The sequence below is a fragment of the Eumetopias jubatus genome, unplaced genomic scaffold (assembly GCF_037043125.1).
Source record: "Eumetopias jubatus isolate StellerSeaLion01/CBP00866 unplaced genomic scaffold, mEumJub1_p1.0 scaffold_1, whole genome shotgun sequence".
Taxonomy (NCBI): Eukaryota; Metazoa; Chordata; class Mammalia; order Carnivora; family Otariidae; genus Eumetopias; species Eumetopias jubatus.
Genome location: NW_028274807.1, coordinates 5,126,135 through 5,152,979, shown reverse-complemented (window position 1 = coordinate 5,152,979; position 26,845 = coordinate 5,126,135).

The window sequence follows — 26,845 nt, the reverse complement described above, 5'->3', positions numbered from 1 at the left end:
GAAAAAATTTTTTAAAAATCTGCAAGGCGGGGGCCTCTGGCTGGTTCAATCGGTTAAGCGCTGGGCTCTTGACTTCAACTCAAGTCATGATCTCAGGGTCCTGGGGTCGAGCCCCACATCGGGCTCCATGCTCAGGTAGTCTGCTTGAGATTCTTTCTCCCTCTGCCCCACCCCTCTCTCTCTCTCTCTCAAAAAAAAAAAAAAATCTGCAAAACAAAACACCATAATTAAAGTAAAAGGCAAATAGAAAACTCAGGGGGAAAACTGTGTAGCTCATATCACAAAGGGCTAACTTCTTAAAAATAGAAAAAGCACCTAGAAAGCCATATGAAAGGCAACAAGTCAATAGAAAAATTAGTAAAAAAAAATTTAACGGCTCTCAGAACAGAAAACTCAAACAGCTCTTAAGTGAAGTTCAACATCACGTATAAGAAAAAAGAGCAAAAATGAAACTACGCCATTTTTTAATCTATTAGGTTGAAAAAAATTTAAGAGCTTGTTGAGACACCGATTTTGAGAAGAAGCAGGCAATCGGGCATTTTCACGCATTCAAGTATAAATTGGGAGAGCCTCTGTGAGCACAGTGACATATTTAAAAATTACAAACAAACTTACATTTTGAACTTGCAATTCCACTCCTGGGAATTTATCCTACAGCCCTGAGTGACCATATGCTATTATTTTATTGATGTTTAAGATACACTTTAGAAATTGGATGAGTTTGACTATCAATTTGGCATGTGTTAATTAGCAGCATCTTTTTCCTTGTTCATGCCACATAAAAATAGTAGGATGACTTAATATCGAGGCATCTTAGATTAGCTGACGTCAGTCTGTAGAAGATTGTCCATTGCAGCCAGATTTGAGAGAAGCAATGAAAGCAAAGCAGGAAACAATGTGTAGAGTTGCTACAATTCATGTATACACCATGTAATCTCTATCTGTGGGTTATACTACATCTCTGTTATGGATGCATATGTTATATACATTTATATGTATATATGTGCATATGCGTGTCTGTATATCCATTTGTCCATGCCCACTCACGCCTAACCGTTGGCTGGCACATGTGTGTAACCGCTCTGGTTTCTGGCAGGATTCTGGAACCTCTGCTGCCTCGAGGCAAGAGAACTGGGTGGCCAGAGGATAGAACTGGAGAAATATTTCACCTCTTTTGTATTTTGTAAACATTGTGCAAATAAATGTATCAATGTATTTGTGCAAATAAGTGTATTGTCTAAAAGTTGTAAAAACGTATCATCTAAAATAGAATGTTCCTAAAAGCAGAAACAATCAGTCATCCGCACTGCAGATCCTGCTCTGCGGTGGCTCACAATTTGCTCTCTTTCCTGACTGACTACACCTGCTTTAGCCACTGGGCTGGCGAGAAAGAAGGAATGGAAATCTGTGCCACAAAATTATTCTTTATTCTGAGTCTAGCTATAGCAGGAAATCCTCAATTCAATAACTGAATATCCTTTCTATACTCTATGGAATATATTTAACATCACAAAATCCCTTTAAAGGGTATGATTTGGGACAACTGGGCTTAGAAGCGAGTCTGGTTCTCATAAACTTTGAAAAAATCCTTATTACTTTTCTGATCATAAAAGCAGTACCTTGTCAGGGAAAAAAGAAAGAGAGCGAGAAGGGCTCTCTAGAAATTGCTACTATAGCAAGTGGAAGCAAATTTTGGCAAGGGTAGGAGTTATGGATGTGATCCACCCGGGAATGCCTGTTGCAAGCGGTGTTTTGGTATTTGAAAGAGCAGCGATCTTACGTGTTGGCAGAGTCATCACGACCCCAGCTAATGTCAACCAGTGGCATCGAAATGTCCAGAAAGTCAAACACATGCTTGAAAGAGTTCTGCTTCCTCCCACTGGCAGTGCTGCGAAGGGTACCCCGTGGGAGGGCAGAGTTCCCCCAGCTGGTCTGTGAGTTCCTGGAGGCCATCTCTATATTCTTGCCATCAAGCTGGGTGGCTGGCACCGGTGGGTGGTAAATACATAGTTATGGAATGAATGAAGAGGTGGCATGGGATGGTGGAAACCCTACCCACCTGGACGCTGGATCCACGTCAGACTCAAACCTCAAAGCCTGCAAGCTGAGGGGTCCGAGTAGGTCACCCACCACCTCTGGTCTCAGCTGCCATCCCTACAGTGGCTGTGATAACACTTTTCTATGCAAACAAGGGTGTTCACACAGCTGCAGGAACCAAGTCAGGGCACAAGGTATTTTTTTCGAGTATGGTGATTACTGCTGGGAAGGAATCTAGGATGACGGGCAGAGTAGGGGTGCGGTGGCCCCCTGGGGGCATGGGGCCGACAATGTCTGTGTTATCAGGGCACAGCTCACAGCTCATAGCCCCCCAACCCCCAACCCCGGCGCCCCTGCAAATGAGCCCCGTCCACCACAGGGGATACACAATGTTCAGCAATGAAGTAAAATCCTTCATTCTCAGAGCTTCAGCTTAAAAGCGGGAGGACACTCCTATACCTTGTCTGCTGAGGCTGCTGGAGAAACCACACATCTTCGAGGACTGGCGTCCTATGAGCCTTGGGATGCTAACTGCTCCCTGAGCCCCCAGCCTGCAGCCCCTGTATCCTTCTCTGGTCACTGGTCAGTGTCCCCACTCACGGCCACAAAAGCAGTTTCAAACCTTGTTCCCTCCGGAAGGCTGCTTCCCCACTGCCCGTCCTGTGGGTTCTTAGAGCAGACAACCTCACTATGTATTTCACAAAGAAATCAGAAATCGCCTCTTGGAGATGTGATCCACATACTGCACAATCCCGGTTTGACGTGTACAATTCTGTGGTTTTACTATATTCACAGAATTGGGCAACTGTCAAATCCATCAATCACAGAATCTTTTCATCACCCCAAAAGAAACCCTCTACCCATGAAGCACTCACTTCCCATTCTCCCCTGCCCCCACCCCCAGCCAAGGCAACCACTCATCTGCTTTATGTCTCTATATATTTGCCTATTCTGGACGCTTCATAAAAACGGAATAATACAATACGTGGCCTTTGTGACTGGCTGTGTTTCACTTGACAGAATGTTTTCAAGGTGCATCCATGATATGCCAGGCTTTTGATGACTCCATCACATGAGTGCACCTCATTTTATCCATTCTCAGTTGACAGACATTTGGGTTATTTCACTTTGGGGCTATTATGTGGGAAAGGCTGCTATAAACATTTTGTACAATTTTTTGCGAGGACACATGTTTTTATCTGCCTTGTGTCTACACCTAGGAGTGGAATTTTGGGGTCATATGGTAACTGTGTGTTTATCCCTTTGAGAAAGTATCAGACTGTTTTCCAAAGTGGCTGCCCCATTTTACATTCCCACCTGCAGGGAGGGGCTTCCTGTCTCCACATCCCGGCCCACACCCATCCTTTTCTATCATTTGGATTCTAGCCGTCCTGATTGGGGTGAATCTCCATCTCACTGTCTTTGCATGGCTAGTCTTCAGGTTCTTGAACCAAGCCTTACCTCACTACTGATTTCATATAATCATAGTACCATAATATTATATTTATTATATGTATATATGATATAGGACATGAATGAAAATATTATAGAAATATATAACTATATAACAGAAATATAATATATATAATAGAAAATATAATAGAAATAAAACTATAATGGAATAAAACTATAATAGAAAGTAAACAAAGAAACCCTAAATACCTTATTACAAAATGTGTAAATCCATCATGATGCATTTATTTAGGAGCAGCTGTTACAAAGGATGGGAGGGTCATCGGTGCTGACCCTGAAGCATTTGGCCACCAGCCATGCAAATCACATGCTGATGGCATCGGTCCTTCCCAGATCCTTCCCTTCTCAAAAGAGCAGTTTCCTTCTTTCTGAGCCAGCTCCATCCAGGCGCGAGTCTGGACCCCATCCACTCACACCTCTGGAAAGGGGCTTCCTTTCCATCCTCTGTAACCTCTTTCTTACCAGTGTCACCAACCACAGACAAATCCGCTTTCTACCGGGATTCCTCCACAAACAGCTGATGCAGCAGAGACTCCAACGCAAGTGGCTGAAAGAATCCCAGTGTCGCTGCTCCCCTGAGCCCTGTGGGCTTGGCACTCCGTTCATCATCTGCCATAACTGCACCTGCCTCCTGCAGCCATGTGGATGGTGTGACTGGAGACATCGAAGCGCCTCTGAGCCAGGCCTGGCCCATGGTGAATGTGCGTGTTCGCCCTTACAGTTATTGTCTTCAAAACTGTAGTCGTGATCTGAATAAATACCATGTGCAAATGACACCAAAGTTAAGATGAAAGTGTTGTATGGTGAGATGTAAGCTTCTCAGCCATCCCCTTTCCACAGCCTGACCCCCGAGGCAAGCACCGCCACGGGCTGCTTGCAGACCCTTGCAGAAATGGGTATCCTTCACTTGCGCAGGACAATTGTGGGAGCGCAAAGGATACACGTAGTAGCCTCCTGAGCACCATATTCTGGCGTGTGCGGGTTTTCACTTCCTATTTATTATTTTGGAGATGCTTCAATGTCAGCACCAAAGACTTACCTCATCCTTTATAATAGCTGCCGTAAATGAATACTTCATAATGGATTTACAGGCTTCCTGATAAAGATACCCTATGTTATTAGTCCATAATGTTATTGCCATATCATCAAATATTATAAATATATAATGATAAGGAAAGATGGTTAATTAAACAGAATTAAAATTCATAATAAAAATTGCCAAATTTACCTCGAAAGATGTACCAAGTGACAATTTCCAGTCACGAAACAAGAGCGTGTCTCTCTCCCCCTAACTTCCCCAAGTGCTTCTGTCTTTGATCCATGTCAACCTGACGGGCCAACAGCAGAGTCAGGCTATCATTTAAGCACGCATGAATCCAAATAAATAAATACATATGCATGAGTCCCAACTTGAGCGAGGCAGAACACATCTCCAAGTGTCTAGTAGCTTTTTGTATTTGTATTGGGTGGAATGGTGGAAACCGTGTCTTCTCTCCACTCACTTTCTATTTTGTTTTAAATATTTTCTTATTGATTTGTTAGAAAAATTAACACTTTGATCATGATAAGAACCGCAATTTTTTTGGCAAAACTGTCTTTTTTTGTTTTGAATTTGTTTGTGGTAAAGTTTTTCCCAATTCAGGGCTAGATGAAGTCAAATTTATCAGTCCAGGTCTGGTGTAATAGCCAAAGAGAAATTCTTCATTCATATGCTTTCTTTTAGCGCTTTTATTGTATATATGCTTATATATATATATACACACACACACATATGTATATATATTCTTTATATATAAATATATATACTTATATACTTTACATATATATTATTCTTTATATATAGTTATAGTTTCAGCTATTGAAAATTTGTTTCCTACAATTTATTTTTTTCCAAATGCTATCTATTTTTTCCAAATACAATCCTTATTTAATAATATTTTCCTGTCTCGTTTAAAATAACGTCTTCAAATTCTTTACCTAACTGGGTCTGTATATATGTCTCTTCTCCATTTGTCTTCCAATGCCAGCATCACATTGATTTAATTATTGTAATGTCATTTAAGAGTTTTTTTTCCAGAAAGCTTGTTTATTCCTCCCTTCAAAAAACGCTATTAGGTTTTTTACTGCAGTTATATTAAATGTATAGATTCACCAAGGGAGAGTTGGTAATTCCATGAAGCTGAGTCTTGTCCAAGTTGAGTGTGTGCCTTTCCATTTATCAAGTCTGTCATGTCCTTTCTTACTGCCCCAATGTTTTCTCCATCACAATCTCTACCCTTTCCTGGTAAGCTCATCCCCAGCTATGTCATGGGTTCTGTAGATGTTATAAATGGCTTTGTTTCTTCCATCCTCTGCTGGGTGTAAGACAGCAATTACTATCTGTATGCTAATTGTTCTATTCTGACCCTTTCTGGATTCTCGCGTGTATCATTGCTTTTCAACTGTTTCCTCTTAGTTTTTCCAGTTTTTTCTATAGTGACAGTGGTACTTCATCCACTCTAATTTCCTTTTCCTTTCTGGTTGCATTGACTATCCAGATTAAGATCAAGAAGAGTAGTAGCATGTCATGTCCTTTTGTCTTACTCCTGACTTCATGGGGGTGTTTTTGATGTTTCCCTACAAAGCATTAAAGTGCCTTTCCAATTGAGATGACCATTTTAAAAATATTTTATCATGAACATTTAAAACATAAAATTAGGGGCGCCCAGGTGGCTCAGTCGGTTAAGCGACTGCCTTCGGCTCAGGTCATGATCTCAGGGTCCTGGGATGGAGTCCCTCATCGGGCTCCCTGCTCAGTGGAGAGCCTGCTTCTCCCTCTCCCTCTGCCTGCCACTCTGCCTACTTGTGCTCTCTATCACTCTGTCAAATAAATAAATAAAATCTTAAAAAAATAAAATAAAACATAAATAAAACTATAAAGTACAGATGTTTATTAAAAAAATAAACATAAACCAAATAACCTAGATTCAGTAATTGTTAACATTCTATTTTACTTGCTTTACACACACACACACACACACCATATGTATATATAACATTGCTGACTGATGTCAAGTAACAAAAATCATGGATCTCCAAAAAAGTAACCTATTCCTCTACATGGACACAAATCATTATTAAACAAAACAAAATTAATAATTAGTACAATACCCAGCTTTTTATAATAATACCCACATTTTCAAATGCGCCCAATTGACCACAAAATGGATTTTATGGCAGGAAGCAATCAGAAATCACAAATTTCATTTGGTCTGTTATATCCTATATTGGATATATTTCATATTGCTGAGAAAGCTATACTTATTCTTTTTTGTTCACAATTTAGATGTAGCACTTATCGACTTTTTTTCTAGCATCTAATGGGAACTTTTTCTCTCTTGTTTTATTAATGTGGTGAATTATTATTAAAAGATTATCTAATATTGAAGGCAGTGTGTATTCTGGGAACAAAATTCTCTGGATATTATTTTATCCAATATGTTAGTGGATACTATTATTAAATGAGATTTGCCTCTGGTTTGTGTTTTTCACACTGTTTTTTTAACCTTTGACAACAAAGCTGTATTTGTTTCCATTTTTTTAGGATTGACTTATTTGGTTGAGAGAGAGCGTGATCGCGCACGCATGTTAGTTGGGGGAGGGGCAGAGTGAAAGGGAGAGAGAATCTCAAGCCGACCCCATGCTGAGCACAGAGCCCAACGCAGGGCTCTATTTCACGACCCTGAGATCACGCCCTGGAGATCACAACCTGAGCCGAAAGCAAGTGTGATGCTTAACCTACTGTGCCACCCAGGTACCCCTTTGCTTCAAATTTTTAAAAAAGTAAGATTTTTTTTTTTCTATGCCCTGAAATAAATAGTCCTGGAGACAGTTCTGGGAGCAGCAGGCTGAGGCGCTCCCCCCACCAAGAAGCTTTCCCACTGTGACGCCTGCACACGCTGGGGATGTAACTCCGGTCACTCTCCTCTCCATATCACTTCCATCTTTCACCTTCTTTCCTCTTACTAGCTCTTCCCTGAGCTCTGGAATATCTGGGGGTTTTTTCTCTTTTCACTTTACGTTGTTTGATAGTGATAACTTCATTAAGATTTCAAAGGTTTTCTGAAGATATGTGGAACCTGTTCCATGGTCACTTTCTTCTGGTGAGTATTCTCGACCTGCCACACTTCTTGCTTTTCCTTGAAGCGTCTTTAGATAGATCTCGGCGTGGTTTATTTTTGACTAGTCATCCTGAACGAGGAGCGTTCGTTCATCTTGAACCACCTGGGAACTGTCTGTGGAGGAGGGGTCCAGACCATGTTCCAAGCAGGAGGAATTGTCCTTCCTATCTATGAACATGGATTAATTATTTTGGCCTTTGCTTCTCACCAGCTAATGGAGAGCAAAAGCAGTAGGCTGCTCAAAGAAAATATGTTTCTTCTTGCCTGTACCTGACCCCTACTAGGCAGGTTTCTGAATGTGCCGTTGCAATCATTGGGTGCTAAGTGAATGCTCCATGAGTTACATCCAGTGATAACTGCCAGCTGAGAAGGGTCTGCTTGCTACTCAGGACAGCAGGGCAGGCGGTCTCTGCAGGCAGAGTGTCTCATCTGAATCTCACCGACACATCTTTCTGCCTATGTGAGCTTCAGATTCCCCAACTGTAAAAGTTGAATTAGTCTATGTATTTGAGATAAGGATTAAGGAAGGTAATCCCATGATACTCATCCTAACGCTGCTCAGTGAACATAAACCATTACTGTTACTATGTTTATTTGAACTCAGTCAATTAATAGAATTCGAAGGAAAGCCCAAGAAGAACGAGACCCCTCTCTCCACCGTCAGGTGAGGTCTCCAACCATGTGCATCCAGAATCTTAAACGTAATGGACTCGTTTTCACTAATTAAATTGGCAGGCAATCACAGTTCAAAACCAAGGTGTGAAATTCTTCGTCAGCAGTGCAGACTAACACTGATTAACATACGGCCATGTTTAGTGACGCCACGTGAAGGATGCTCCAGGCACACAGACTATTCGGTAGGAACGGAGGGTGGGCACGAAGCTGGTGGAACATTGGAGGCTGGCAAGAGAAGAAAGGAAAATGACTTTGGGTCCTCCTTTTGCCTCCCCAGGCGTGCAAATGCTCTGCCTGAAAACTAGAGGACCAAGTTCCCCAACCGCGTATCCATGAGACATGGACCAACCTTCATGCACCCTTGACCACTAGCTCTTGCCTCCATCCAACGCTGCTCCCAATTTCACACCCCGGTTTTCACAATTTCATTTGAGTTTTTGGCCATTCACAGTTGTTTAGGAACCATTTTGCAGAAGCTTCCAAGAATGATGCAATTTCCAAGTGTCTTGATGTTTAACTGCCCTGTGGGTCCCTCAGATCCACCTTCATTATAGCAAGAGAAAGACACCCCTTGTTTTTTGACACTCCTTTGTTCTTTCTCTGACTCTTGCACATGTCAGTAATTTATTCCCATTTTTTTTCTAAGTACATTTCACAGTATAAATTTTGGCCTGGAAAAAGGTATGTTTCCTCTGCTTCCAGACAAGGAAAACTGTAAATAATTTAAAGTTCCTGCTGTGCAAAATTACCCAAACAGAAAGTGCATTTTTTTAGGCTTGGCACTCAGGATGGTAAAATAAGAAAAGTGTGCCAATTTTCCTACAGGTGAAATTTTAGCTTCTTTATAACATAAGCACTTTGACTCTGAAATAAGTAATGTAATAAGATTTCTTGCAAGGCGTGCCAGCAATAATATGGGGCCATAGAAATAATGGTCCAACTTACCTTTCTCAAAAAAGTAAAAAAAGACTCACAAAATTACTGATTGAAAGTCTGAGCCTGGGACCATTAAGTCACACTTCAGGGCTCAAAGATTGTGCTCACTAATAGCAATTATGTCACCACCACTGTCCAGGTCAGCACACCCAACTTATATGAAAAGATTATTTTGTAGCACAAAATTCTGATTTGTAGGTCATTTAAATTTCCATAAGCCACCATATTTTGAAATAGCAATGTGACCTCTTTTTCATCCCCTAATTAATGAGTCATGGTAAAATGGTGCCATGTCTTGTTTCACCTGACCTTCCTACATTGTAAGTGCCTCCAGAGATGTCCTGGTATCTCTGCAAGGACAGTAGGACTTTCCTCCTTCGTGTCCAGGTAAGCGCTGAGACTGGCAAAGCCCCATTCCACAAACCCGGCGTTCTCAGAGCAAGAAGAAGAGAGAGGCCATCTTGCCCGGTCCTTTCTCCCCAGGAAACCCATGCCGGGAGCGTGTAATGGAAAGAGGAATGGTCTCTTGGTCTTCTGTTCAGGTGCCATTTTGTAATGAGGGCTGCTTCCCTGGACACCAGACCAGTGGCTCTCACACCAACTAAGCAGATCCAGTGCTCATTCTGCATGAGTGGGGAAAGGTTGGGTCATCAGATTTTATAAATACAAAGCACAAACATTAACAGAGAAAAGCCAAATATACATCAAAGATTATGGGGTGCCTGGGTGGCTTAGTCGGTTAAGTGTCTGACTTGTGATTTTGGCTCCAGTCATGATCTTGGGGTCATGAAATGGAGCCCCATGTTGGACTCCATGCTTAGCGGGGAGTCTGCTTGGGATTCTCTCTCTCCCTCTCCCTGTGCCCCTCTCTCCCCCACACTCTCTCTCTTTCTTTCTCTCTCTCTGGAATAGATAAATAAATCTCAAAAAAGTGATCATAATAAAAATAATTTGCCAACAGCTGCTAAGTACCATCAAATACATGCACCACTGGAGTTTGCTTCTGGTGGTAGCTGTCCATCCCTCTCACCCAGTGGTTTCATCCTTTGGTGCCAAAAGTTCAGACTTTATACCTCTCTACACCCCTTCTCTTGCAGGAGTCTGGGTGCTGAGCAGTTCTGAGCAGATGTTGAAATGCCAGAGAGATGAGTCCTCACAGGTATGAGTGAGCTTGGCTTATATTTTCTACAAAGAGACAAGAAAGAAGGAATGAGAAGGGAGGGAGGGAGGAAGACAGAAACTTGAAAAAACAAAGCAAACACAAAACACTGCTTCCTGAAAAATGATCTCCACGGTTGCAGCAAGAGGGGGGTTGTGAGGCTCTCTGACTATAGGAGACTGAAGAATAAATCCTCAGCTAGGTTACCTGAAGAGTCCCAGTTGCTCAGGACCCCGCACTCTGCTGGGCGTGTCCCAGGGCAGCAGCCGGCACCGCAGACCACCTTCTTGGTGGGCCTGCCCCAGCCTCACGCCTGCGTACCGGAGCTGCTCCTTCAGGGAGACCTCCCACCACCCCTGAAGCAGGCTGGCTCTCTCCCTCAGGCGCTCGTCACACAGTGTTGCCGCCTTCTTTCAGTTTCTTTCTTCTCTACTAAATTATAAACTCTCCCCACAGAGAAAAGGATTGTAACTGCTATGTTCCTAATTTCATTCCCTGAGCCACCTGGTCAACCGTCAGCAGCCGAATCAATGAGCTCAGGGTGTCTCATTAAACACTTTCCCACTCACTTACATGAGGTGACAGGTTCTGTGTTCTCCCTGAGACCAGAGGACATTGTGCCCTTTCTTACAGTCTTCCTGGGCTGACCGTGTATTGAGCTCTTGCAAACATGGCTTGGTTGGCCTCTGGGGGTTCTTGAGGAAAGAGCAGTGATCAACCAGTTTTATTTCATAAACTATAAGCACCTGCTTCCTAGTTTGTGCTATTCAGTCTCCTGTATTCTAGGTATGGAGTAGCAACTTAACAGCGTTATTTTTCTCCCTTGGGAATCATTTAGAGCACATTTACCCCCAAATAGTGCAATTTGAAGAAATCTTAAAATGACTTCCCCTTCATTTTTAGCACCGTTTCTAATAATCCCCAAAGGCCTAGTCTGTGTTATGACCGTCCTTTAACAGGGCCGCTGACTGCATGAGCTGTACACAGAGCAACAGCAGAAAGAATCCAGAAAAAGCCAGTCACTTGGGTGCAACTCCCTTAGATGGATTTCAGGGAAACTTAGAAGCACTCCCACCACCAGTTAGTCCCAGAGCCAAATTCCCACCCTGACATAATCTTTGGGTGGAGTTGATTGTCGCCACAAGGCTCCTTCTCAACCATAAACATGCCATCTGAGGAAAGGCCGATGCTCTACTAACTCAGTAGAACTTTCTGATCAGATTTGCGGGAAGAACCTTCATGGGATGTGACTCAGGAGGGCTCTGCACAAGTGTGCTGGTCTTCTTCTGCATGACAGGAGAACCTACTCTCCAAGGGGCCGTCACAAACGGAAAAGCAGCTCGTCAGGATCCTTAAGTTCCCAGAGGCCCTGGAAAAGGCCAGGTGTGAAGAAACCCTGTACGTGTTCTGCCAGTGTTGGGGCTTTCTGAAGAACTTTGTCTGCAAACAGGGGATCCTGGGCTCAGAGAAAGCCTCAGGGAGTTAACATGTGACTGTAGCAAGTGAGAGAACCCCAGAGAGATGCACTAACTCTGGCTGGATGTTGACATTTCAAGTCTAGAGACAGAAACAACTAGGCCTCACCTGGCCTTGGAAAGGATGCATTTACACTCCAAACACTCATTAGAATGAGAACCCAGGATCCTTTCCCTTCCACCTCTAGGGAGCAAAGGTTTTCCTCCCTCCTCTTGGGAGGGGACAGGAGGTAGCTGACTCCTTCTCCCATGCAACAGGAGAGAAAATCCATTCTCTGCTCAGATGCAGACTTTGCGTTTGTGTTTGTGTACGCCATTGGCCTACTTCTTTCCACGTCACCCCAGGGGTGAGAATCAAGGCACGGGAAACCCTGCGGACATTATTTGCTCTCTAAATGAATAATGATCATCTGTCTTTAATCCAGAGTACACATTCTCATGTACACGTTCAGGATAAAGTTAGTAAAGATGAATATGAAATCCTAACAGCAATTCAAAGGGGAGAAAATAGCCTACTTTATTTCCCTTTGAGCTTCACTTGTGGCTAGTCAAGGGAAGGGAAGGACTGTTCTGAAGGGTAAAAATGGGGTGAGTGGAGAGAGTTCTTGCTTTATCTATATTTGTGGCCATTGCTTTTTTCTTTGCCAAATATATGGTGTTGAATTTGAGTCTGTTAAATCAGGGGCTCCCGACCCCAACCCGGCTAAGAAGTTGGGCTAGATAACTCTTTATTGTGAAGACTGTCCTGTGCATTGGAGGAGATTTAGCAGCAATCCTGGTCTCTGAAAATGGCACGCCAATAGAAACATCCTCTCCCCCCTGAGTTGTGACAACGAAAAATGTCCCTAGACATTGCCAAATTTCCAGTAGGGGGCAAAATCGCTGTGGTTGAGAACCACTGTTGTAAATGCACAGGCGACACCATACACCCATGCATTTCACGCGGTACTGCTCACAGGTGAGGTAGGAAGAACTGGTTTTACGCACAAGTCAACCAGATTATATTTCCTTGTCTGGAGAGGTCTTCCTAGACACCCCCATAATTAACCCGTTCAAATGGTAACCAACCCTTTTTCAACCACAATGATTAAGCTGAACCTGCAAAAACCCCTGTGAAAGGTACCACCGCTGCATAGACCTGCTTGGAAGAGACTGCCAGACTGGACGACTAACACAGCAAACGCTCTTCCGGAGGTCAGCATTTGATAGAGGGAAGGATCAGAGTCCTGAAGGAGAAAGAGAGACTAATGAAATAGACGAAGGATGCAGAAACTGAAGAGCAGTGGGGCTAAAGACTAGATTCACCCCGTACAAAATTTTGCGAAGAATGAGCACCACTGAATACAGAATCATTTAGAAAACAAAATGCACAACATTTGAGAATGTCATAAAAGTCAGCGGCCTAGGTCATGGGAAGTGAGGCCCACTTGTGGCCCTTTGCTAGAACAGGAAGGAATGGGCAGAGAAGCAGCTCAAATGAGAACATGTGAGTGTTGGAGGACAGGCAGCCTAGACAGCAGGGGCAAACTGGGGGAGAAACTGCTCAGAGAGGAGGGCTTCATATTTTCCTTACAATTACCTTATTGCCTGGACAACAGATGTGCCTTAAATTGAGGTCATTTATCTAAGTACTCCTCTCCTCCACTGGGCTCTAGATTTTTGTAGGCAGTTCTGGTCTTCACCATGAATATTTCTGCTCAGGTGCCTAGCCTAGGACTGACACAATAGGAGGATCATAAAATAGGGGAACCCACGCCAAAGGGAAGCACTGTGTTACTTAAGCTTTGTTTAGTGTATCTGCCACTGTTGGTGGCTATGCCTCAAGATTAAAGATGTGCTTCAGAAGGACATCCAATCACGGAGAGTTACTCATAGCCACCAGTGCAGACAGCCTACAGAAGGGGAGGGCTGGGCGCCATCACCCAAGGCCTCAAGAACTCTCAACATGAAGACGTCAAAATGCCTGGGCAGAATATGGTCTGGCAAGGCGTTTTCATTTTCTATGGCACATGACAGATTACCACAACCTTAGTGGCTTCGAACAACACCTATTTATTATATCAGTTTCTGTGGTTCAGGACTTCCAAGCACAGCTTACCTGGTCCTCTGCTCAGGGTCTCCCAAGGTTAAGGTGTGTGCTGGGCTGTGTTCCCATCTGGAAGCTGGGTTGAGGAGGAATTCACTCCCAAGCTTGCACAGGAGGTTGGCAGAATTCCTTGTTGGCTGTCGGCCAGAGGCTGTGCATGGCTCCTACAGGTGCCCACAGTTCTGTCTCCACATCATGGCATATTGCTTCTCCAAGGCCCACAGGAGAGCAAGAGTGAGCACTAGCGAGATGGAGTCTTACACAACACAGTGCAGTCCCAAGACACACCTCCTGCCACCTTCGCCATATTGTATTGATTAGAAGCAAGCTGTGGAAATAAGTCAATCAGAGAAAGACATGTATCCTATGACCTCACTGATATGAGGAATTCTTAATCTCAGGAAACAAACTGAGTGTTACTGGAGTGGTGGGGGGTGGGAGGGATGGGGTGGCTGGGTGACAGACATTGGGGAGGGTATGTGCTATGGTGAGCGCTGTGAATTGTGTAAGACTGTTGAATCACAGATCTGTACCTCTGAAACAAATAATACATTACATGTTTAAAAAAAAAAAAGAAGATAGCAGGAAGGGAAGAATGAAGGGGGGGTGAAATCGGAGGGAGAGACGAACCACGAGAGACTATGGACTCTGAGGAACAAACTGAGGGTTCTAGAGGGGAGGAGGGTGGGGGATGGGTTAGCCTCGTGATGGGTATTAAAGAGGGCACGTTCTGCGTGGAGCACTGGGTGTTATATGCAAACAATGAATCATGGAACACTACATAAAAAGAAAAAAGAAGCAAGCTGTGGATTCCACCTAAACTCAGTGATAGGAGAATTTCATAAAGCCATGAACACTAGGAGGCAGGGCTCTCTGGGGATCACCTTAGGATCTGTTCACCACAGGAAGGAATAAAATAAAAAAGAATTGTAACAGGGGTACCTGGGTGGCTCAGTCGGTTAAGCCTCTGCCTTTGGCTCAGGTCATGATCCCAGGGTCCTGAGATCAAGTCCTGCATTGGGCTCCCTGCTCAGGGGGTAATCTGCTTCTCCCTTTCCCTCTGCCCCTCCCCCCCCTCCTGCTTGCACTTGTGCACTCTCTCTCTCTCTCTCGCAAAAATAAAGAAATAAAATCTTTTTAAAAAGAATTGTAACAATTCTTCCCTGCACAGCTTCCCGAGAGCTGTTCACCAGGGACAGGGTTACCATGACTTTGCCAAAATTCCAAAATTCCCCACTGATGGGAAAGTAAAGGGAAAAACTGAACTGCAGGGTGGGTTTCCTCTTTCATGCAGCAGCTCTCACCATGACAGGTCTCTGGTCCCATCCCATTCATGACTGTGACTGCTGCCTAAACGTTGTGGGCTTGGGGGAAGGGGAAGAAAGTCCATCACTTCAGAAACCCTGGTTTGAAATGCTGACCTATAAATTCATAAACTTTTGGTGCACTGTTTCCTGGTAGGAAAACTGAGATCACACTGATCCCCCACTCTTTCCCATCGCTGGGCAGGACCAGAGCCCTTCACCTGGAGCTTGGTCATAGCCGGCATGTTTTTTAATGAGGGGTCACATACACAATCTTCTGCTCCTGAAAATCTGATTGGTCCTTCCCTCGTCCACTCTGGCCAATTTCTCTTAAATGTTCCCTATTCTTTTCTGACCTCATCAGAAGTAGGTTTGTTCCATCCTGATGGTGTGTTTCCAGACCCAGTCCTTACCTACTGTTTGAGCACAAAATGTTTCCTTCATCAGGTAAATTAATTAAGAAGCCAGTCACTCACTCAGTAAGCCAAATCATGCCTGGGCTGAAGACTAAAAACAGAAGGAGAGAAAGTCCTTCCAACCACGGAAGCAAAAATGAATCACACTCTAAACCTCTCTATGGATGACTCCTTGTCAAGAAGGAGGTAGCCACCATTTCTCTACCTGGAAGCACTGAGCTCTGAGGAGGGTGATTTAAGCAGATCGTACAAGTTGGATTTGCTCCTTCTGTCCCTGATTAACCTCCATTCTTCAGAAGGGCCACAAATGAAGATGTGTGTCCAGCTTGTAGCCCACAATGACCTCTAATTCTCACAGAAGTCATTTGTAATTTGTTTTACCTCTGCTTGCATATTACACGTGCACATTTCTTTTCTTGTTTTGATCTTTAAAAAAAATTACAAGGTGTTTCTTCAACTTACATATCATGGGTTTTAGCTTTGTAAAAACTTTCATCGAGATCAACCCCTCATCCTGCAAATGAAGCTAGTGGGAACGATGCAGTCAAGTGGCCTGCCAGGCGCCCCATGTTGACTTTACTGAGAGCAGGATCAGATCACACAGGAATCTTGAAATTACTAGATGCTGTACTAGCTTCGTGGGAGGGCAACCATGGAGACGTGGTCACAGTATAGGATCCCTGGATTACCAGATTTGTTGTGACCTAATGGTGACAGGCTCACAACTGAACCACAGCTCAGAAGAACCTAGAAGACGCCACACTCAGGGAATTGCATCTGGGGGCTTCCCACCTTCATCCTGCATTTTTCATCATTTTGCTTTCATGCCTTCCTAGATCTCCTGTTTTCTTGTAATACCAGCGCCAGAATCCTTCGCCCTATACCTCTTCTCCTCTCCACCTCTCATCTCCTAGTGACTTCATTTAGGACACAGCCACCACTGTCCCCTCCCCCTCAACCTGAAATGTCCCTTCTGGTCATGCCCTTGCCACTGCCACCTGATCTTTCTTCTTCCGTATGCACCACATAGTCATAAGCGCTATCATTTCTGGGATGCCTGTCTGGTACCTAGCATTGTGCTTGGCATTCACCATGTTATCACTTTAAGCACCACAAAAAGTGGTGGCAGGGGTGGAACAGGATGTTATCTCCAATCTCCATGTGAGGAGACCGGAGCTCAGAGAGGTTAATGACCTTCTCATGCTCGCTTATTAGTTCAGTACGGTGCCAGAATTCCCGCCCAAGTCTGACTCCAGAATCCACGCTCTTGTTCCTGCTCCAGCACAGCACCCCAATGTGCCTTAAGTTCTACAGAACACCATGGATTTTAGATAGTGTCCCTTAGGAGCCCTTAGAACACGTGCACATATGTCAGATTGTTTATTTTCATTTGTGTTTGGAAAGGAGAGTTCTCATATGTATGTGAGAAACTAGTGACCCAAAGTTCTTCAGCCTTTGCTCCAGCACACACATACACATGCCACAAATCCATGTGTAGAATGTACCTCTACATTTGAACAGGCAGACATTTCCATCCTAGGGAACACCAAAAGTGAACAAAGATCTCTTTGCAATTGGAAACTTACACCTTCACTAGCTTCCTCCATCTATCTTGCACTCCAACCAACTTGAAGTCAATATAGATTATTTGTTTCACATTTTTCCCTGAGGACTTGACAACTCACATCCTTGCCAGAGACATTGAGAAATTAATGTGGCGGTTTTCTGGTTTTTCTGCAGCACACTGAGCTCATTGGTGTCATACAATGTTGAAACATTTTGAGATTTTTTTTTAAGCTCATGTTTCCTCTTTTTTTTTTTCATTCATTTCAGAGGTTCCCTCCCCTGTTCATAATTCCCAGTATAATTTTTTTGATGTACCTCTAAGTAGTCCTTTGTGAATCTGTACTGGATGTTTTCCTGTTCTTTGTGTTGTTTCTAAAGAAATTGTAATTTTCTGGGCTTTAATTAAAGTGTCCCATAGGATACCCCAGTTTTCTTCTGCTTTATGTAATATTGTGCAATTTTGTCTATTATGCTTTCTGCTCCTCTTTACAGACGCTGAACTCTCCTCTGCTGCGCTGCCTTGAATTCCCGTAAGAACCATAGGTGTATGTTTATTATACTCTTCAAAGTTTGAAACAGATATTGGATGCCTAGTCTTGTGGACAGTCCAACACTAAACATGCAGAGATCCAGCTAATTTGTGAGTCAATGGGTAGAATTAGGTAGCTTTGCTGATACATACTACTAGTGTGGAACATACAAAGGCCAAATGAAAGGATTCTAATTTTTCCTATGAAAAAATAATGATCTATATTGTCTGATTCCAGGTGGGTACAGTAGGACATGCAGACCTATACCACCACTATAATATTTTTTAAAGTGGATAAATTATACAGCTCATATTTTTAAAGGATTGGAGAGGTACACAAGTGATGAAGACCAAAAGAACTCAAGCCAGAGAGATACAAGGGGTTTTCCTAGGTGAGATGCCAATTGCTAACTGTTTTCTCTTCTTGGTGTATTTGCCAGTTCTGAACATGAGTTGAAGATTAAGCTTGGCCCAAACTGAGGGATGCTACCAGAAGACTTTGGGCAGTCATCTGTGGAAGACTTTGGGCAGTCATTTGTGGATGGAGTGATAGATTGAAAAGATAGCCCCCAACAAGCATGTCTTCCCCTTGAGACATGTGCTGAGCTCTGCTACAGTGCTGGAAACTGGGCACCTGGACACAAACACAGACTGAAATTTCATACAATGCTTAAGAAACTAAGTCCCATTAGAGAGAAGCTCTGCAGCAAACACAAAGACAGTCTTCCTTTCAAGTCGTTAGCCATACTTGAGCTTGTGTGAGGCAAGAGCTAAGCTCAGAAACTCCAAAGGGTAGAACATTCTGGTGAGTAGGAAGAGATAAAGCAAAAGCTTAGGAGCACCACATTCAAGGAACAAGGATTTATCAGATATGACCAAATCTTGCCAAAATTACAATCCAGCCCCAACCCAAGATAATCTCAATTGGAATGAAGTGATCAGCTCCTCATTCTACATGCCCACAAGAGGAAAACGGAACCGTCACTGATGGAAGATATTATCTAGAGCACACAAGATCTATTTACATGCAATGTCTGGAATATTAAAAAAAAAAAATCACTGGATAAGCGACTGGATCAACAATCAAGAAAATGTTTGGTTCTTCTTAATTAGAGGTTTATGATTTCAGCTCTGGCATGTAAAGAACTTGGAAGTCATCATTCTATATTTACCTACAACCACAAAAATCTGGACAAACTAAAAATCAATGACTTTCCTTGAACTGATCAGAAAATTGAGGTCACAGCTTAAACCACCACCTCAAAATCTAGAGAGACAGGCAAATACAGAGACTCACAGCCAAAATCTGCTTATCTGGCGCAGAAGCCACTGGAGCTGCAGACTGGTAGGAATGTTTAAATGGCCATTTTGGTGAGTTGCTAGAGGCTGAAGTACAGGCTAGCACAAGACTGAGAAACTCCTAGGGGCCATAGCCTTAGTGTGTGCGTTAGGGCTGGAGGGGACACATCTGTGGGCTTTACTTCCAGGAACCACACCAGGTTCTCACGTGAAGACTTGAGAAAGATAGCCTCCTGGCTCTGGTAGGGAAAGGCAATCATTGTGAAATATGACAATCTTCTCCATGACACTGGACTACTGTCCAGTAGGAAAGAACTTGTCAGAACCTCAGCTCAGCTGGGAGAAGGGCATTCCTCCTAGTCAAGCTCCACGTAGCCTTCCCGTCTCAGCTAAGCAGAAAACGGCTAAGGCTTCGAGGAAGTAGACAGGGAATGCTGTAGCCAGGGAACAGGGTAGGAAGCAAAGGCCAAAGGGAAAAGCTAGACTGCTGCAAAAACACCTGTGAAGGTCACAACCCCAAGGCACAGCCCCACTAAACAGTGAGATTGAACCATAAGATTATAAAATGCTTCCCCCCACACACACACACCTTACCACCACACCAGCAGGGCTGCAGTATGAAAAACAATGGGTTAAAGCTGAAAGGGCTGCAGACCGCAGGCTTTATATCAGGAAGAGTACCTAGGGAAGTCCTAAGTCAACAGGAGAGAAAGAAAAACAACGACACTGAAGGAGTAGGAAGTTACTGGCACCTACAGTAACAAAAAGTATCAAGCACTCTTGGCCAGATTAACATAACACCTAGCACCAGAGCCCTCTTTGTTGTAGTACTTGTTACAGCCAGCTGAAATGCCATATCCAGCTCTCAACAAAAAATGATGAGGCATCCAAAAAAGCAAGAAGAAGCAAAACCTGAAAAGATGGATATTTAAAATAACTATGGTTACTCTGCTAATGTGTATAGGAGAAGATGCAGACAACATGCAAAAACAGATGAGTAATGTAAGCAGAGAGTTGGAAACTCTAAGAATAAAAAGACAAATGTGAGGAATAATACTGTAAGAGAAATTAAGGCTATTTGGATGAGCTCATCTGTCAATGCAAGAGAGCCAAGGCACAGTGAACTTGAAGATAGATCAAGAAAAACTTCCCAAATTGAAATTAAAAGAGAAAAAAAGAATGAAAAAAAGCAATCCAGAAATAGAATATCCAAAAACTGTGGAACAATTTCAAAGTTGTACCATATGTGCAATTGGTACACCAGAAGCAATAGAGAATGGTACATAAGAAACATTTGACATAATAATGGCCAAGAATTTTCCAAGATGAATAACAGATGCTGAACCACAGACCCAGAAAGGTCAGAGAACACCAAATGAGATAAATACCAGCCTTCTCCCCAAAATACCAAGACACACTGAATTCAAACTATAGAAAATCAAAGACAAAGAAAAAATCTTGAAAAAAAGCCAGAGGAAAAAAAAAATCATCTAACTTACAGAGGAACAAGGATAAGAATTACAGCAGGTGTCTCATCAGGAGCAACATAAGTAAGAAGAATGTGAAGTGAGATATTAAAATTTTTGAAAAATAAGGGGCACCTGGGTGGCTCAGCTGGTTAAGTGTCTGCCTTCTGCTCAGGTCATGATCCCGGGGTCCTGGGATCGAGCCCTGCACTGGGGTCCCTGCTCAGCGGGGAGTCTGCTTCTCCATCCCCCTCTGCCTTTCCTCCCCCAGTCATGCCCCCCCCAAATAAATAAAATCCTTTTTAAAAAATTTTTGGAAAATAAAAAGAATCAATTTATAATTCTATACGAGCAAATTATCCTCTATAAGTGAAAGATGGGATGGGGTAGAATATTTTATATGCTTCAAAAAAGACACAAAGAAGTACACATTACATGTACGCTACATGTTGTAGTGTCTGGAAGGGGCACCTAGGGATCTCATCCCATGCTGTATACTTAAGTAGAGCTGGCCTTGATGAAATCCAACATAAAATATACTATGGATGGAGTAGCCCTGCATTTGAACTCGGTGCAACGATTCTGTCTGATACTGTATTGTTGGATACATGGCACTATGCATTTGCCGAAACCCATTGACCTTTATAGCACAAAGAAGGGACCTTAACGTACACAAATTTTAAATCACTTAAGAGCTCAATGAGCCCAGCATGGAATATAGAATGTAACAAAAGGCTCAAACTATATTACACTGTATTAAACAACCTCAGGGAAGAGAGGGGTGAAAAATGTACTGACCTAAGTAGCTTTGGAAGTGAGAGAAGCCTGTAAGTCTAAAAGTAAAAGAAACAGTCCATAAGCCAAGTGCTCTAGTTGGTAATCTTGTCTCCCCAAGGACTATGGGTTAATTCTGAAACTACTACAGGTGCATACTGGACTTAATATAAATCAGCAAGCATGGCAGGTGGTGGAAAGTAGATGTTTCACTGTTGCAGTGGGAGGTTACACATAAGCAGAAGAGGAGGCTAGAATGATCCAGAAGGTAGTGGATTAGACTTAGAGCAATCAGTATAAACTCACATTTAGCTGAATACAGATACAGACGGTTACATATGGAAATGTTTGTCGATATGTTATCAAGTAGCACGTCTAGCCCCAAAACTTGGCTTCTAATACTACTTTCTATTCAAAGGAACCAGGGATCCTTGGAGAAATGTCTGATTCTAGGACCAGAACAGAAAACACACAAGATGAGCCTGCAGCTTTTTGTGTTATCAGAATGTAAAGAAATGCTCGAAAACAAAAGAAATTGTAGGATATGTCAAAGGAACACAAGAGTCAACTGGGATATTTCCTGCTAGTTAAAGCTAGAATAATTTGAGCAAAAAAATAAAATAATATTGGATTATAACCTAAAATATAACCTATATATCCATTAGCCCCTACCAAATATTAATAAATGATTGAAAAAGTGAATAAATGGAGACGAGACAAATCTCCCATGAAGAAGAATCCCAAAATAATTTATATAGATACTTCATCTTCAGGAAAACAGAGCATAACTCCCCACTTAAGTGTGGACTGTGCTTAGGGATTTCCTTCCAAAGAGTGCAATGTGGAGGAACTTCTAGAGCACCAGCTCAGGACTCAAGATCACATCAGTTGTGATAAGCCACGTTGATAATATGTATCCTAGATATGTGCATGAGAATGGTATGGTATATCTGTCCTTCCCTCAAATTTGTAAGTCCGGTCTACTCATGAGAAAAACATCAGACAGATCAACAGAAGTTGGGGGCACATTCTATAAAATACCTGACCAGAACTCCTCAAAACTGTCAAGGTCATCAAACACAAGGGAAGTCTAAGAAATTGCCACAGCCAGGAAAAGCCTAAGGAGACATGATGACTAACAGAGTGCAGAATCCTAGAACAGAAAAAGGACCTTAAGTAAAAACTAAAGGGATCTGAATAAAGTATGGACTTTAGTTAATGATGTATCTGATTGGTTCATTAATTATGAAAAATATACCGTACTGATATATTAATAATAAGGGAGGGGCGCCTGGGTGGCTCAGTCAGTTGAGTGTCCAACTATTGATTTCAACTCAGGTCATGATCTCAGGGTTGTGAGATCGAGCCCTGCATGGGGCTCTGCACTCAGCATGGAGTCTGCTTGAGATTCTCTCCCTCTCCCTCTGCCCCTGCTTTTGCTCTCTCTCTCCCTCTAAAATGAATAAATAAAATCTTTAATAATAATAATAATAATAATAATAAGGGAAACTGGGTCCAGAGTACATAGAAATTCTGCATTATTTTCGTACCTCTTTTTAAATATAAAACTACTGTCAAATGAAAAGTTTATTCTAAAGATTTTATTTATTTATTTGTCAGAGAGATAGAGAGCACAAGCAGGGGGCCCAACAAGCAGAAGGAGAAGCAGGCTCCCTGCTGAGCAAGGAGCCTGAGGTGGGGACTCGATCCCAGGTCCCTCAGATTATGACCTGAGCTGAAGGCAGAGGCTTAACCAACTGAGCCACCCAGTTGTCCCGTAAAAAGTTTATTTTAAAAAAGACCATAAATATTCAAAAAATAAGGATATACACACAGAAGATCCAGATATTGAAGACAGTTGACAAGGACTTTAAAATAACTATAATTCATATGTTAAATAATAGAAAAAAATAGTAAAATTAATGAAAGGATAGAGAGTATTTCTGTTAAGTAGAAGTGTAAAACATAATCGAGTGGACATTCTGGAATTTTTCAGATATCTGAGGTTAAGAACGTGTTGTATAGATTTAACAGGAGATTCGACACAGCAGAAAATAGCAGTAATGAACTCATAGACAATACATGGAAAATATCCAGACTACACACTAAAAATAAAAGAATGGAAAAACAATTCACAGCAGGAAGTGATTTCTGTTGGGCCTTCATTGCTTTTCTTAGAAAGAACCTCACTCTTCCAGCCTCACTCTGTCGGGGTCCCAGGGGGCCCCCTTGTCCGGGTGAAAGCATCTCTCCTGCTTGTCATAGACCACGCATACAGGCAACCTTGCCTAAATATTCCCATACCATACTCCCTACAGACTTTTTTATGGGGAAAAACATGTTTGCCAGAGAATTATTCCAAACTGTGGGGCATATGTCAAGACGCATGTACATATCAGAAGATTCAACTTTTGCAGATCTCCCTGAAAAAAACTGATTTTCTTCTGAAAAGAGCCAAACTGGGGCAGTCCTGTACCTCCTGCTTTCCTTGAGGATACAGGCCAAGGGGTCCTGACGCTGGTCTGTCAGGCCCTCAGATCGTCATCAGCAGGAAGGAGAGAGAGCCTGCCCATGGAACACGTAAGTGAAATAAAACACTTCCTTTCTATTTCACACCGGTGATGTTTTACATAGATGCATTGTGGCACAGATTGAAATGAAGGGAACAATTCAAAAACGGTTTTGAAGGAGCACCTGGGTGGTTCAGTCATTAAGCGTCTGCCTTCGGCTCAGGTCATGATCCCAGGGTCCTGGGATCGAGTCCCGCATCGAGCTCCCTGCTCCACAGGAAGCCTGCTTCTCCCCCTCGCCCTCCCCCCGCTTGTGTTCCCTCTCTCGCCATGTCTCTCTCTGTCAAATAAATAAAATCTTTAAAAAATAGTTTTGCTAAAGCAGGAGAACAGCGGGTATCGTCATCTCCTTTTGCAGGTAGATAATGCATTGTCTTTACCGTTAAAAGCAATACTGGGATTACAGCTATTTCCTAGGAAGGGTATGGACCCCCCACACACCTGGTTCTCAGTCTTGGCCATCCTCTCTTGCACTTTCTCTACATTATTGTGGCAAATGTAGTCCTAGCTGCCTCCCCCAGCGGTGACGTGGCCTCTAGAGAATGAGAAAGATATCTGTGCAGACAAAAAACACAGGGCTCCTGCTGGGGGTGCGTGCCACGAAGACGGAGGAGCCGTCTTTGCTGAGTGGGAAGTAATACAAAGTGAAATTCGTCAGGAAAATGTCAAAACCTGCTCATGAACCCATCAGCCACTTACAGCACATTTAACAGCAGAAACTAAGATTCACTTGATAATCTACTCTATGTCGGGCACATATTACATTGTCTTGCTAAATATTCACAACGATCCTATGACTATCACGACGATCCTATGACTATCACGACGATCCTATGACTATTTGCAAGTTTCAAAAGAGGGACTTAACAGATCAGTGCGGGGCTGGGGGGGGGCGTGAATCCAAATGTGGAATGTAAACCCACACACCTGGGATTCGCTGCTGAGAAATGATTGGCACAACTCTCCCGGTGGAAGGGAGGACAGTGGTGTGAGGAATGGGGATTGCGTGCGTCATGAAGGCAAAGTGCTTGACCCAATGGGTTTATATTCTGGGAGGGCACTGGAGTAGAGAAGGTAGAGTTTACACACACACACACACACACACATATTGGGTAGACACTGGCAGAACACTCCTCAACTGGGATTTGCCTGATGTCTTTCTCACAGTTGGACTGGAGTTATGGGTTTGAGGCAGATGACAGAGATAAAGTGCCATTTGCATCATATCGAGGACACATATTATCAGCATGAAGTGTTGCAGTTGATGTTGACCTTGGTCACCTGATGGAGGAGGTCATGTTCATCAGCTGCCTTCCCTGTGCTCTTTTTCTCCCCCTTCCATTGCGGTCCTTTTTGGAAGGAAGTTGCCATGTACAGCCCACACCTAAGGAGTAATTAATCTCCATCTCCTTGAGGATGTGGTATCCACATAAATTATTTGTACTTCTTCTCCATGAGAGACTTCTCCTTAAGTCCCATTGATTGATTGATTGATTTTTATTCTATCACGCATTTATACTAGTGTGGACTGTAGGGGTATTTACTTTATACTCTTAGTTATAACCCAGTGCTTTGGTGTTCAGTTCGTTCCATCTTTGGTCACCGGGAGTGCTTTCAGCTGGTTCCTGCGCTCCTTTGTTAAAGCCACATCAGTGTGTGTTTCTTACTTGTCAGCACTACAAGATGCTCTGGGTCCATCTCTGTATTTCCTGTCCTCGTCATAGAATTATCCACTTCTCCAGGGAGCGCTGGTTCCTTTTGCTGGAGAATGGCACTAGGAAGCGAGCTCTGAGCAGTAGGTGGTCTCCTTCCTACAGCGGCAAGAGGATCCTTGGTGGCTCTTCAGTGTGAGAACCGGTGACGTGTCAGAAGCGGGGGCCCCGGAGACCGCTACCCCCAGGACTTTCTTTCCCTCATACTACCACACTCAGCCTCCAGCAATTCATCCAAATGACCATTCAAGCGTTCCTGCCCAAGGACGGCCGCAGCGATTCTGCTCCAGGTAAGCAGACATCCGTGGCTGTATTGCTCCCAGAGGTGTACGTCTCTCCAGCCTCCGCAGTGCCCATTTCCCCTTCTCTGACGGGGCCGAAGACAGGTGTTGATTCTTAGCTTTTTTTTTCTTGTTGTAAGGATGGGAGTAATGACTTTCAAGCTCTTGGCACATTGAAGGCAAAAAAAATATGCAGGCTTCCTATGGGGGAAGGGTGTAGAGGTGGGGAAAGACGTGCTGATCGGGAGTTGTTTAGCCGAAGATGGCCAAAAGCTGTGTTCACTGTATGCAAAGTTCGTGGCTTGAAAGCATTACCTAGAGTTGGAAAAACAGTCCAGTACACGTACCCCTTCACTTGATTTTGAAGTCAGAGGCCCCAGCCAGCTAAGCTGACATTACTTACATGACAAGAGAGCACAGTCAACACCATGGGCTTCTGAGTTCAAAATGACTTTGCCCCTCAGGACTACCCAAGGGAAATCTTGAGACAACTACCTGCTAAGTGGGTAATTTTTACAGCTCTATGTTGTAAACATAGCTCCCTAGCTCCAGGTAAGGTGCCCTGCTGCCATCAGCAGTTACTGGGTCTGGAACATTCTCTCAGCTGCTCTCTAGAGCCCACTTTCCACATGTCTGATGGCACCGTATAGCTCTGAGGGATGCCAAAGCGCTGGCAAGCTTTTGGAATTAACATTCAGTGAAGGACACTTATACTCAACCCTGTCCCATTTACGGGCAATGGGAGAGGTGGATCTAGATTTTAATCCAGACTCTGGACAAGGATATGACTCCTCTGCCTGTATTTTGTATTTTTTAAAATAGACCCAGGGATAACTGACTCATGAGGCCCGTGGAATTAGCCCTCATATGTGTAGTGTAAGCACCCAATCAAAGTGAACTCACATTTGGGTTGCTTGGTGCCGCCTG